We start from the raw sequence: 11,162 nt of genomic DNA on the forward strand, positions 1-11,162 counted from the left end.
GTTTTATTATTATTATTTTTAATTTTTTTTAATGTTTATTTATTTCTGAGACAGAGAGAGACAGAGCATGAACGGGGGAGGGTCAGAGAGAGAGAGGGAGACACAGAATCTGAAACAGGCTCCAGGCTCCGGGCTGTCAGCACAGAGCCCGATGCGGGGCTCGAACTCACAGACCCTGAGATCATGACCCGAGCCGAAGTCGGACATTCAACCAACGGAGCCACCCAGGGGCCCCAATAGTTTTATTATTTTATAGGTTGGGCAAATGGGGAGGAAAGATTAAGTGGCTTGGCGAAGGCTGCACAGAAGATCCACCAAAAGTGACCATGGCAATAATGAGGAACATTCGCTTCCAGTTTGTAGGAGCTGGAGCTGGGGAGGCAAGGGAAGCCTGCCACGTGGTATTTAAGGGAGTGCCAAAGAATTGAGCAACCAAAATGAATAATATTTTAATGCAATATTTAAAAATGAACGCATAAAAAAATTCACGATCAACAAAAGTGTTACCGCTAGTCTTATGACCCTGTGTTATTGTGCAATGACACAGTGGTTTCCAATGAAGTCGGGGATCCCGGGCCAGTTCAGCACTCCCTCCCCCGCCAGGTGACATACAAGGGTTGACAATGGCAACACTGGCTTTAGACAGAATCGCGTTTTTTGATGGTAGTGGTTTAATGAACTTTTTGTCCTTGCTTCAAAACATGTGAGGATATTTTGATAGGTGTGTATAGTGGCACCATTTTCCTTTTCCCCCCAGGCGTCTAGGAGTCTTCATGGAACTGCAACTTTTTTTTCTTTTAACGTGTATTTATTTTTGAGACAGAGAGAGACAGAGCATGAATGGAGGAGGGGCAGAGAGAGAGGGAGACACAGAATCGGAAGCAGGTTCCAGGTTCCGAGCTGTCAGCCCAGAGCCCGACGCGGGGCTCGAACTCACGGACTGTGAGATCGTGACCTGAACTGGAGTCGGACGCTTAACCGACGGAGCCGCCCAGGCGCCCCTGGAACTGCAACTTACAAAAAGCTTTAGCATATATCAGTTCATTTAATGCTCCCCCCCCAAAAAAAAAACTCCTGAGAGGATGCTGTTATCCTCATTTTAGAGAAAAAGGAACGAGGTCTCAGATTAAGTTCCTAACCCAGCGATACTGGGCTGGCCAGCGGTGGAGCTGAGATTCTGGGGTTCCCCGACCCAGATCTTGACTTGAACTGCCCTGCAAATTGCCTTTGTACATCCAGCCCAACCCCCTGCTTTTCCTTCTCAGTTGTGTGGACTCACGTCTGTCTCTGCCATTTTCCCAGGGGGGTGTCGTGGGGTGTGCTCGTGGGAGTATGTGTGTACCTGGATATGTGTGTTTGCTTCTATGAGCATGTGAGTACACGTATGTGTGCATGCACACGTGTGTACTTTCAGAATATGAGACAACATGGCACAGAGGGCTTATGTCCAAAGAGGGTTGTGGCCGGACAGAGCTCCCGTCTACTGACTGCCTCGTGGATCACATTTGGAGAGCTCGCACCATCCCTGAGAGCTCAGAGAGGGTTTTGTGTCCTTCTCCATCCACAGGATGGTGGGGAACCCACCAGGGCCCACGGCAAGGAACCACCCCTCCTGAGCTGCCTCCCTTCTCAGGCTTTCAGGAGAAGGCTCGGGATTTTGGAGGTGATGTAGAAGAAGTTGCCAACCAACCCTATGGCTGTAGGAAAAAAACCCCAAAAACACGTTATTGGGGGAACCCCTGTTTTTCTTTTCCAAAGTGAGTGCCTGAAACTCTCCCACCAATATGCAGCCCAGCTTCTGGGGCGTGATTGCAGAAATGGGGTTTTTCTTGGGATGCATCAGGAATTGTTCCATGTAAGATAAACATTCTCTGAAATGCCATCCCCTTTCCAAACCCAAGCCCAGGGTAATAACCTGAGAAATCATTATTACCCAGTCCCTCAATCTTATTCCAATAAAGGGAGGACCACACACTAGCAGCTTTCAGCAGCTTTCCCTGGCCAAATATTGTTCTACCCTGTGTTAGTTTTGACAGGATTAGTCATGGAGTCCTACTATAAAAGTCCCGGGATCCCTGTTGGCTGGACAGCCTATTAAAATATTGGTTTACTTTCTTGCAGTTTGCAAGCCCATGGAGCCCTGAGAGACATTTTTAGGTATATTGTTTCTTGGCCAGCCTGTTTCAGAGCAGAGAAGCCCAGACACAGCCACTGTCTCGACCGAGAGACTCTTGAGGGTTTGAAGCCACCTTTACAAAGGCAGGCAAGAGGCTCCCTCGCCATGCAGGCATTTTTTTTGTTTTTGCTTTTGTTTTTTTTTTCAAGTAGGTTCCCGGAGCCGAGCCTGAACTCACGACCCCGAGATCAAGACCTGAGCTGATATTAAAAGTTGGACGCTTAACCCACCGAGCCACCCAGGTGCCCCATCACCATCTCTGTTTTTATTTCAGTGTGTGCTTACTTCTAACTTTTTTGGGCCGCATTTAAAGACCACAAAATAATGAGGCCAAAACTCCACAACTTTTGTGTCATTTATTCTTTTTTTTCTAAATAAAGCCCTCCTAAAAGTCTCGTTATTTTACGTGTTTTCACTTCCGGCCTCTGTTATTCTAGAACATTCCTTCACATCGTCTCAAAATTCTCTTCTTCAGATGCTGCTCTGGTGGTGTCACCCCTCACTGCCTAACTGCCTGTCAGGGCCAGCCAGACCGCTCAGGGTGAAGGAATACATAAGTCTGCCGAACAGGCATCCGTAAACGTGCGCTAACAGGCTGACGTGTGAATGGGCTCCATGGGGACACACAGTTAAGTCCCCCCACATGGCTCATCCTTACTTATTTCTCTTCCCTACACTCTGCTCCAAGGAAGCCTGCTTAGTTTCCCACACTGGGATGTCTATACCTGGTACTCACACCGGAGAACGTACTTTTACCGACCAGAATGTGCGGCATCTGACAATCTGTGACCTTAGCATCCATGATGGCTTCACTACCCCACGTTGTCTCTGAGCCACCTGGTCTATGATGTCTGTTGATCCCGTAACCCCCGGGATTGGGCCTATCATTCACCCTAGTGAGTTTGTGTTTCTTTATGTATGTCACCGCATACTATCTTTTTATGTGCGTTTTGCCTTCTTTTCCTTAGAAGGAAGACTCCTTGGGACAGGAATGCAGCCTTCTGTATCTCCCCACAGCTTCTAAGAGTGTGCTGCAGCTCAACGTTCCCTGATAAACAGGGTGACTAAAGCATTGCAATGAACCAGAGTAGAGATCAAGGCTGTGCAACAAAGGGTAAGGATACTCTTTGAACAAGACTGGCATTCATTCCTCAGGTTTCTGTATGTTTATAGAGCAAGAAGGATCCTGGCAGTTTGGGTAGCTCGGTTCCAGGTACCCGACATCCAGCAGGCCCGGGCGTCGACAGCCATCACTCAGCCATGTCAGATGGGGTGACTGGACCGATGGAAACATATGGTATTTTATATGGTGGTGGTGGGAGGGGGCGGTTTCTGTTTTTATTTGTCTTTAACTGGAGTGTGTGTGTTTCAGGACCACACAGCAGTGGAGTTCCGCCTGCTTGGAACAAAAATGATGAGCCTGTGTTTCTAGGCCCGTGTTTATTTAATGTGCTGTGTAAACAGTGTCCACAGGGGAAAGGAAAAAGTGCTAAAGTTTAATACAGACAACCCTCTAATTTAACCCTCCAGAGATTGCTCTCTGAATTTCTTGGTTTCGGGTTTTCATTTGCTTTCCTGAATGAAAATGGTTCTGGAGTCCCTGAACGCCTGATGTTACATGTCATTTTGGAATGTCTTACTCATGGTGTCAAGGATATATGTTAAAATGTAGGAATTCCCATAATGCCTCTCATTAAAAAGAAGCAAATGACACAGGGTGCCTGGGTGGCTCAGTCGGTTGAGTGTCCGACTTCAGCTCAGGTCAGGATCTCAGAGTTCATGGGTTCGAGCCCCGCGTCGGGCTCTGTGCCAACAGCTCTGAGCTTGGAACCTGTTTTGGGATTCTGTGTCTCCCTCTCTCTCTGCCCCTCCCCTGCTCACCCTCTGTCTCTCTCTCTCTAGATAAACATTAAAAAAATTTCAAAAAAATAAGCAAACAACAAAACCTCTCACTGAACGTAAACCTGCTTTCAATGCTGCTCACCAGACCAAGGCCAAACTTGATGTTTTATTCAGTTGTCCCATAGGGGGTTTGTTGGGACTCACTGAGAGCCTACAGCTTGTGATTCCTCCTCAAAACGCCTTTCTACTGGGCTTTCCAAGACCTTCCCAGAACAGCCCTGAGGATGAATGCTAGAGGTGCTCCCTCAGTCAGGGGAAATTGAGGTCCACGGTTTTCCTCCTGTAGGGCAGTAAGGGTCTAGGGGCTCAGCAGCGGGCCAGACCCCCACCCCGGTTCCCTCATAGAGCGCCTTCTCCTGTGGCCCTCTCTCCTGTACTGTGGGGTCAGGGCCAATCCCATCACCTTACACATGAGAGAATGGAGGGCCTAAGTAGTTAGGGGGAGAGCTGGGGTCAAGACACTCCCACCTCTGGGTCTGGTGGCGTTTGTTGTAGTCCTTCAGGGGGCTCTGGGCCTGCCCCTGATAGGGCCTTCACCCTGGTGTGGAGGCGACAGCGACAACCAGGCGAGGCTGGGGCCGTGACTCCAGCCGGTTAATCTTTCATGAGAGGTCTGGACAGACTCGTCTGGCCTCCTGGGAGCTTCCGAGCAGCTCAGAGACTTCAGTCCCAGAACCAACTTGAATGAACGATTAGAGAGCTGAATGCAGGGAGGCTGATCTCTGTACAGTTCTAACTTCTGTTTTGAGCTGTGTTCAAGGAATGAGCACAGAGAGGATTATCACATGGTGGGAGAGATGACCAGAGGGAAAAGCCAGTGTTATCCCCAGAGCTCGATGGCCGGGGGTCACAGGAGGGGCATCACATCGGTGTCCTCCATTTATCTACTCACAACCAGCCAGTTGGCCATTCCTTCTGCAAACCGCCGAGCCGTCGTGACTACAGCACACGCAGTGCAAAGGCCTCAGGCCATTTACTGCGCTGGGCCTGGATGGCAGCCAGCGGCTCTGCGAGGGCCACGTGGAAGGATTCCAGAAACAATTAGAGGATGGAGCTCCTCGCTGGGTGCTTTCAGCTGTTGTTGTTTCTTTTCCCCTTTATCTCTTACCTGTCCTTAGGAATCGGTCCTCTGTTTACTTTGAGTTGGAACCCAAATTACCTCAGAGGTCGATGACTCACGCTATTGGCAGCCGTGAACGGCACCGAGTGACCCTTACGTAAGGCATTTCCACCATCTGAGGGAAGGGATGATCTGGGTTACTCTTCAGTCACAAACACTCTGTGTGGCTTTGTTGGCAATTTAAAAACAGGTGTGTCCTGGGGGCTCAGGGTTCTAGAATCCCGGGAAGGAAGAAAACCAGTAGCTTTCATTCATGAGTTTTAAAAGATTCCCCGAGTGGTAACTAAGCTTTAACAAAAAGGCCGGACAAAAAGGCTAAAACTGCCCGCACCCCCCCCCCCCCCAGGGGGCCACACTCAAGGAGTGTCCCAGACCTGGGTCCTGTACCCTGGGGCCAAGCTCCTGTTACTTATTTGCTCCCATCGTCTTCTCTGTTTTAATCCATTCACACTGCGGTGGTCTGAAATTTGTGTCACCTTCAAATTTGTCATGTCGGAATCCTAACCCCTAAAGACAAAGGCATTTGGAGATGGGGCCTTTGGGAGGTGCTTAGGTCATGAGGGTGGAAACTTCATGCATGGGGTTAATGTTTTATGAAAGAAACTCCACAGAGGTCCCTTGCCCTTCCTCTACGTGAGGACAGTGAGAAGACGCTGTCCATGACCCAGGTAGAGGGTCCTCACCCAACCACACTGGTGCCTTGATCTTGGACTTCCCAGTACATCTGTGGTGTTTATGAGCTCCCCAGCATGTGGTATATTGGTATAGCAGCCAGAATGGGCTAAGACACACAGAGGGGTCACACAGACATTTCCCAGGGCAAGAAGGACCTCATAATAGGGGTGATCTCAGCCTGTATCTGACTTTCTTCTGGGACTCCGGCCTGGGCATTGCTAAATGCTCTGTCCTTGGCCCAGGCGGTGGGTGAGGCAGGCAGGCTTCTGTGGATGCTCTTGCGGTCTCCCAGTCCTCCCCTCCCACCCCCAAAACCTCCTCTTTCTCCTGGGATCTTGTATGTGCCCTCTAATTCGTTCTGACCTCTCAACAGCCAGGTCTGGTAGACAATATTATCAGTCCTAGTTCGCAGATGAGGCAACTGAGACTCAGGAAGTTTAAGTCACTTGTTCAAGATTCTGATTCTGTGGGGGGCACCTGGGTGGCTCAGTCGGTTAAGCGTCCGCCTCTGGATTCCGTGGAGCCTGCTTGGGATTCCCTCTCCCTTGCTCTCCACCCCTCCCCTGCACTCACACATGCTCTCTCCTGCTCTCTCTCTCTCAAAATAAATAAACGTGAAAAAAAAAAAGGAGTACGATTCTGTAAAATAGCTGGTCTGAGACTTCGATCTTGCTCCACAGCGTGTTACCTCCCACAGAGGCCCACCATATCTGCTGTTTATTTTTTTAAATGGTCAGGGACTTAGCTTGGCTGCCAGGGCGGTGTTGCTGTGGGAGACGGCCTGCCCTTTACAGAGGGCTCAAGGGGCGAGAGGGCTGAGCCCACCCTGTTTGGGAGGAACAACCGTAGCTGAGAGTGAATGATCCAGTGCCTAGAATCGGCAGAGGCTGTACGAGGTGGCCTCTGACCACCACAGAGGGGCGGGGGACTAGAGAGACGAGGGAGAAAAGGCATCCTAACCAAGCCATTGTCAAGTGTTCCGTGACTGGAAGGGGAGGGGCCAAATTAGAGATGATAACCACCTGATCCAAAGCCCGCCGTGGGGCTGCTATTGAAGAGGCCCCCGGACCCTTACTTTGCGCCCACCTAGAGGCTTGGATTCTCACACACGCACACACACACGCGCACACACACACCCCATGCACGCACACCATTTTGTTTCGTTTTGCCGTGTTTTGCTTTTGCTGCCAACAGGAATTTATTCTTCCATTAAATAAGGCTATATAGAGCATGGTGAATTGTCTACCTACAGCTGCAATTCTGCCTAAGACGCTAGTTTGTACGAACTGTTTTTCTGATACCCCAACCAAGAAGGCTCTGAAAACTTCTCTCAAGGAAAATGCTTTTAAGGCTTTTGACAGTAATTTCAAGTCTCATCCTGAACTTCATTACCCTTCATCACCCTTATCAGAGTTGGAGTGAATTAGTCATGTAATTATTTGTTTGATGTCTGCGTCTTCCACCAACTGTGAGCTTCATAAGGACTGGGACCAAGCCTGTCACTCCTTCATTTAACAGATACTTATCCAGAGCCGCTGTGCATCAGAGACTGTTCTGCATGTTGGAGATGCAAAAGTGAATGAACTACTGGGGGAAGTTGTGAAACTTCTCAGTTACTTCTGAGGCCCCGGCACCTGGGAATCCCTGGCATACAGCAGGCACTTAATGAATACGATCAACACACTTCTGGTGTGTTTTCCTTCCCCCCCCCACCCCGCCCCCAGCATCTTCCCTTAATAAGAGATTTGGGTCCTCACTCTGTCCTCCTGGGCAAGCCTCCACTAGCCAGTGCCCCACGCACTGTCCTGTGGGCACACAGCTCTGTGCCTGCAGGGTGGGGTCAGGATCACCCTGCCTGCCCTAAGCATCGGCTGAGGACAGACAGGGAAAAGGGACACGGCCGTTCCAGCAGGATGAGGGGAGGGCTGGCTGACCCACTTTTCTTGTCTGTGAAGTTCCCAACTGTGCCCAGGGCTTTGCGGGGGGTGGGGGTGGGGGTGGAATCCTGGCTTGCCGCCCTGACCCCTGCTCTGTGCCGCATTATTTGCAGGACAGTGACGTGTATCACTGGGTGAGTCATCAACGAAGCTGCCAGAGAGATTCAGAGTCCCATGGGCTCAGCCTAGGGGACTGAGGTCAGTTTGTTCATTGCTCTGGAAGGCACAAAGCTGTGGCACACATTAGTCTCCTCCTCCCTCGTCCTGGGGCTCTGGGCAGGTCCATCAACCCCCTCCCCACCCGCCACCCCGGGTCTGCACAGGTAGTGAAGAGAACTCGAACATTCACGAGGGAGAGATCTGTGCGTCAACGTGGAAGCTGCCGCTGCCCAAACAAACGCGGAATCTTGGGCAGTGCCTCCAATTCTCCAAACCTCAGTTTTCTTATCTGGAGATGGGTGTCATTATATCTACCCCCAAGAAGCTGTGGAAAGATTAGAACTGTTGTTTGTACAGCATGGGCACTTACAAAGCGGTGGGCGTCACTTCTCAGGGCTCCTAATTGGAATCCGATCCAACCTCGTGCTCATGATCGCTGCATATCACAAATCACAATCTCTATCCATCTCTCTCCCGGCACGCCATGACTGGGAAGACCGAGGAATAAGCCACCCAGACTCTCCCTTTTTGGGAGGAAGGTGGCACAGTGTGTTTTATCCGGTCCTGCTGGTGTCGGGACAAGAATCTCAACCTGCAGATCAACTCCAGCATGAAATGCGTCTTCTGAGCCCAGCCAGCCCCGCCATGGCCTACGTCTATTCTCGGCCTTTCTTCATGTTCCTTGCTCTTAACTGAACTCCCGGAATTTCCTTTCCTGCCCTTGGAAAAGTCTCTGAATCTTTCCGCATGTTCCTCTTGGTGCTCGCCTTCTTCCCTCTTGGCTCAGGGGAATGGGGCGGGGGGGGGGGGGTCCCGTTTTCACACACTGAAGCCCTTCCTCTCCTCTCATTCTCCTGTTGCCTGCCTGCCAGCTCTCCTGTCTCCTTCCTGTTTCTTCCAAAACGTCCTTTCCATCAGCAGCTCTGTCCTCCTGGGGGCCTTGCCCTGCAGTGCTTCCTAAGGAGGGTACTAGACCCCAGGGTTCTGGTCAAAAGGCAAATCCGCAGGCTGCTTTCCCACCCACTCCCATGGGATGGGGGCCTGGGAGTCTGCATAATGTTCGAAAAATTCTCTTCTTCAAAAACATTTTCTTGGGGCTCCAGGGTGGCTCAGTTGGTTGAGCATCAGACTCTTGATTTCACCCCAGGTCATGATCCCAGGGTCATGAGATCGAGCCCTGAGTCGGGCTCCATGCTGAGTGTGGAGTCTGCTTAAGAGTCTCTCTCCTTCTGCCTCTCTCCTCTGCTCGCGTGCTCTCTCTCTCTAAAATTAAAAAAAAACAAAACAAAACAGATTTTTTTATAAATGTTAAGATCACACAAGTGACAGCACCTCGGCTCTCCATTCTCACACAAGCATATATGCACGTGTAAAGAGAAATGCATAGTGTGGATTTAAAAACAATTTCTTTTTAATGTTTATTTATTTTTGAGAGAGACAGAGGCAGAGCATGAGTGGGGGAGGGGCAGAGAGCGGGAGACACAGAATCGGAAGCAGGCGCCAGGCTCGGAACTGTCGGCGCAGAGCCGGTCGCAGGGTTCGAACTCACGAACCGCGAGATCACGACCTGACCCGAAGTCAGACGCTCAACGGACTGCGCCACCAGGTGCCCCCATCCTGTGGATTTTTTAAAATGGGATCATGCTGTATAAATTACCCTGCCAATTGCTTTCCTCTTGCTTCCACGCATCATGGACGTCCCTTCCGGAAGGTCAATATATGTGCTACCTCATTCTTTTTAAAGATCATATAATATTTCAAAGTAGAGATGGACAGCCTTGTACAACCATCCCTCTAAGCTGTAGGCACCAAAGCTGTTTCTGGTCTGTGCTTGCTGGTTTGCTGCCTTAGAGATGCTATATTTAACATCCCCGTGTATATTCTTACTTACCAGTGCTTTCATTTTTGTAGAACAGCTACATACGAGCGAGGTGGATCTGTAAAAGGATATACGTAGCTTTAGAAATCGGATACTGTTTCATGATTTTCCCAAATGGGAGGCACTCCCACTTCCGGGCAGGGTACCCCACTGGCTCTTTTGTGTATTCTCGAAAGCAGCAGCTATCATTAGTTTTCAATGTTTTATTTATTTATTTATTTATTTGAGAGAGAGAGAAAGAGAGAGAGAGAGAGAGAACGCATGCGCACGTGAGCAGGGGAGGGGGAAGAGAGGGAGGGAGGGACGGAATCCCAAGCAGGCTCCTGGCTGTCAGTGCAGAGCCCAACTTGGGGCTTGAACTCAGAGCCATGCAATCATGAGCTGAGCTGAAATCAAGACGCTTAATCAAATGAAACACCGAGGAGGCCCTATTTTTCAATATTTGTCAACCACACGACAGGGGGATATTGGTACGTGTCACTTTATTTTACATTTTCCTGACTATCAGTGGAATTGAGCATCTTCTATGAATACTGACTCTTGAAATCTCTTCTGTGGGAAGTCTATTCACTTCCTTTCACTACTTAATGAGTTTGCCCTTTTCCTATAAATCTGTGGAAGTTCTTTGAATAGTAGGCATATTAAACCTTTATCTACTGTAAGTATTGAAAGTATCTTTTCCAAGTGTATATATATATATATATGTATATATATATATGTGTGTGTGTGTGTGTGTGTGTATACACATATATATGTATATATACACACACATATATATGTATACACACACACATATATATATATATATATATATACTTGGAAAAGATACTTTCAATACTTATAGTAGATAAAGGTTTTTTTTGTTTGTTTGTTTTACTATTTTCTGAGTTTACTTTTTCTTTTTTTTTTTTTTTTTTTTTTTTTTACATTTTTTATTTATTTTTGGGACAGAGAGAGACAGAGCATGAACGGGGGAGGGGCAGAGAGAGAGGGAGACACAGAATCGGAAACAGGCTCCAGGCTCCGAGCCATCAGCCCAGAGCCTGACGCGGGGCTCGAACTCACGGACCGCGAGATCGTGACCTGGCTGAAGTCGGACGCTTAACCGACTGCGCCACCCAGGCGCCCCTACTTTTTCTAACCTACAAAAACCTGCCAGTTTTATTTAATCAGATTTATTGTCTGGTCTTTTCTTTAAGGCTTCTAGGTCTCCTGTCTGGCTTAGAAAGAGCACCCATACTGTAAGATTATACAGAGATTCTCCTCACTTAAACACTTTTATTATGTGTATTTGATTTTTGATATTTGTTTTAA

The 11,162-nt window shown here is 48.9% G+C and overlaps 1 long non-coding RNA gene across 1 annotated transcript; it reads left to right on the forward strand.

Annotated features, from left to right (window-relative positions):
* Positions 1-1,093: 1,093 nt before the first annotated feature.
* On the forward strand, positions 1,094-2,568 carry LOC131492346 (uncharacterized). The gene is made up of 2 exons (XR_009252020.1): positions 1,094-1,663; positions 2,122-2,568. It is a non-coding gene; the product is annotated as an uncharacterized LOC131492346 (long non-coding RNA).
* The last annotated feature ends 8,594 nt before the right edge of the window (positions 2,569-11,162 follow it).

This window comes from Neofelis nebulosa, chromosome 13 (assembly GCF_028018385.1).
Source record: "Neofelis nebulosa isolate mNeoNeb1 chromosome 13, mNeoNeb1.pri, whole genome shotgun sequence".
NCBI lineage: Eukaryota > Metazoa > Chordata > Mammalia > Carnivora > Felidae > Neofelis > Neofelis nebulosa.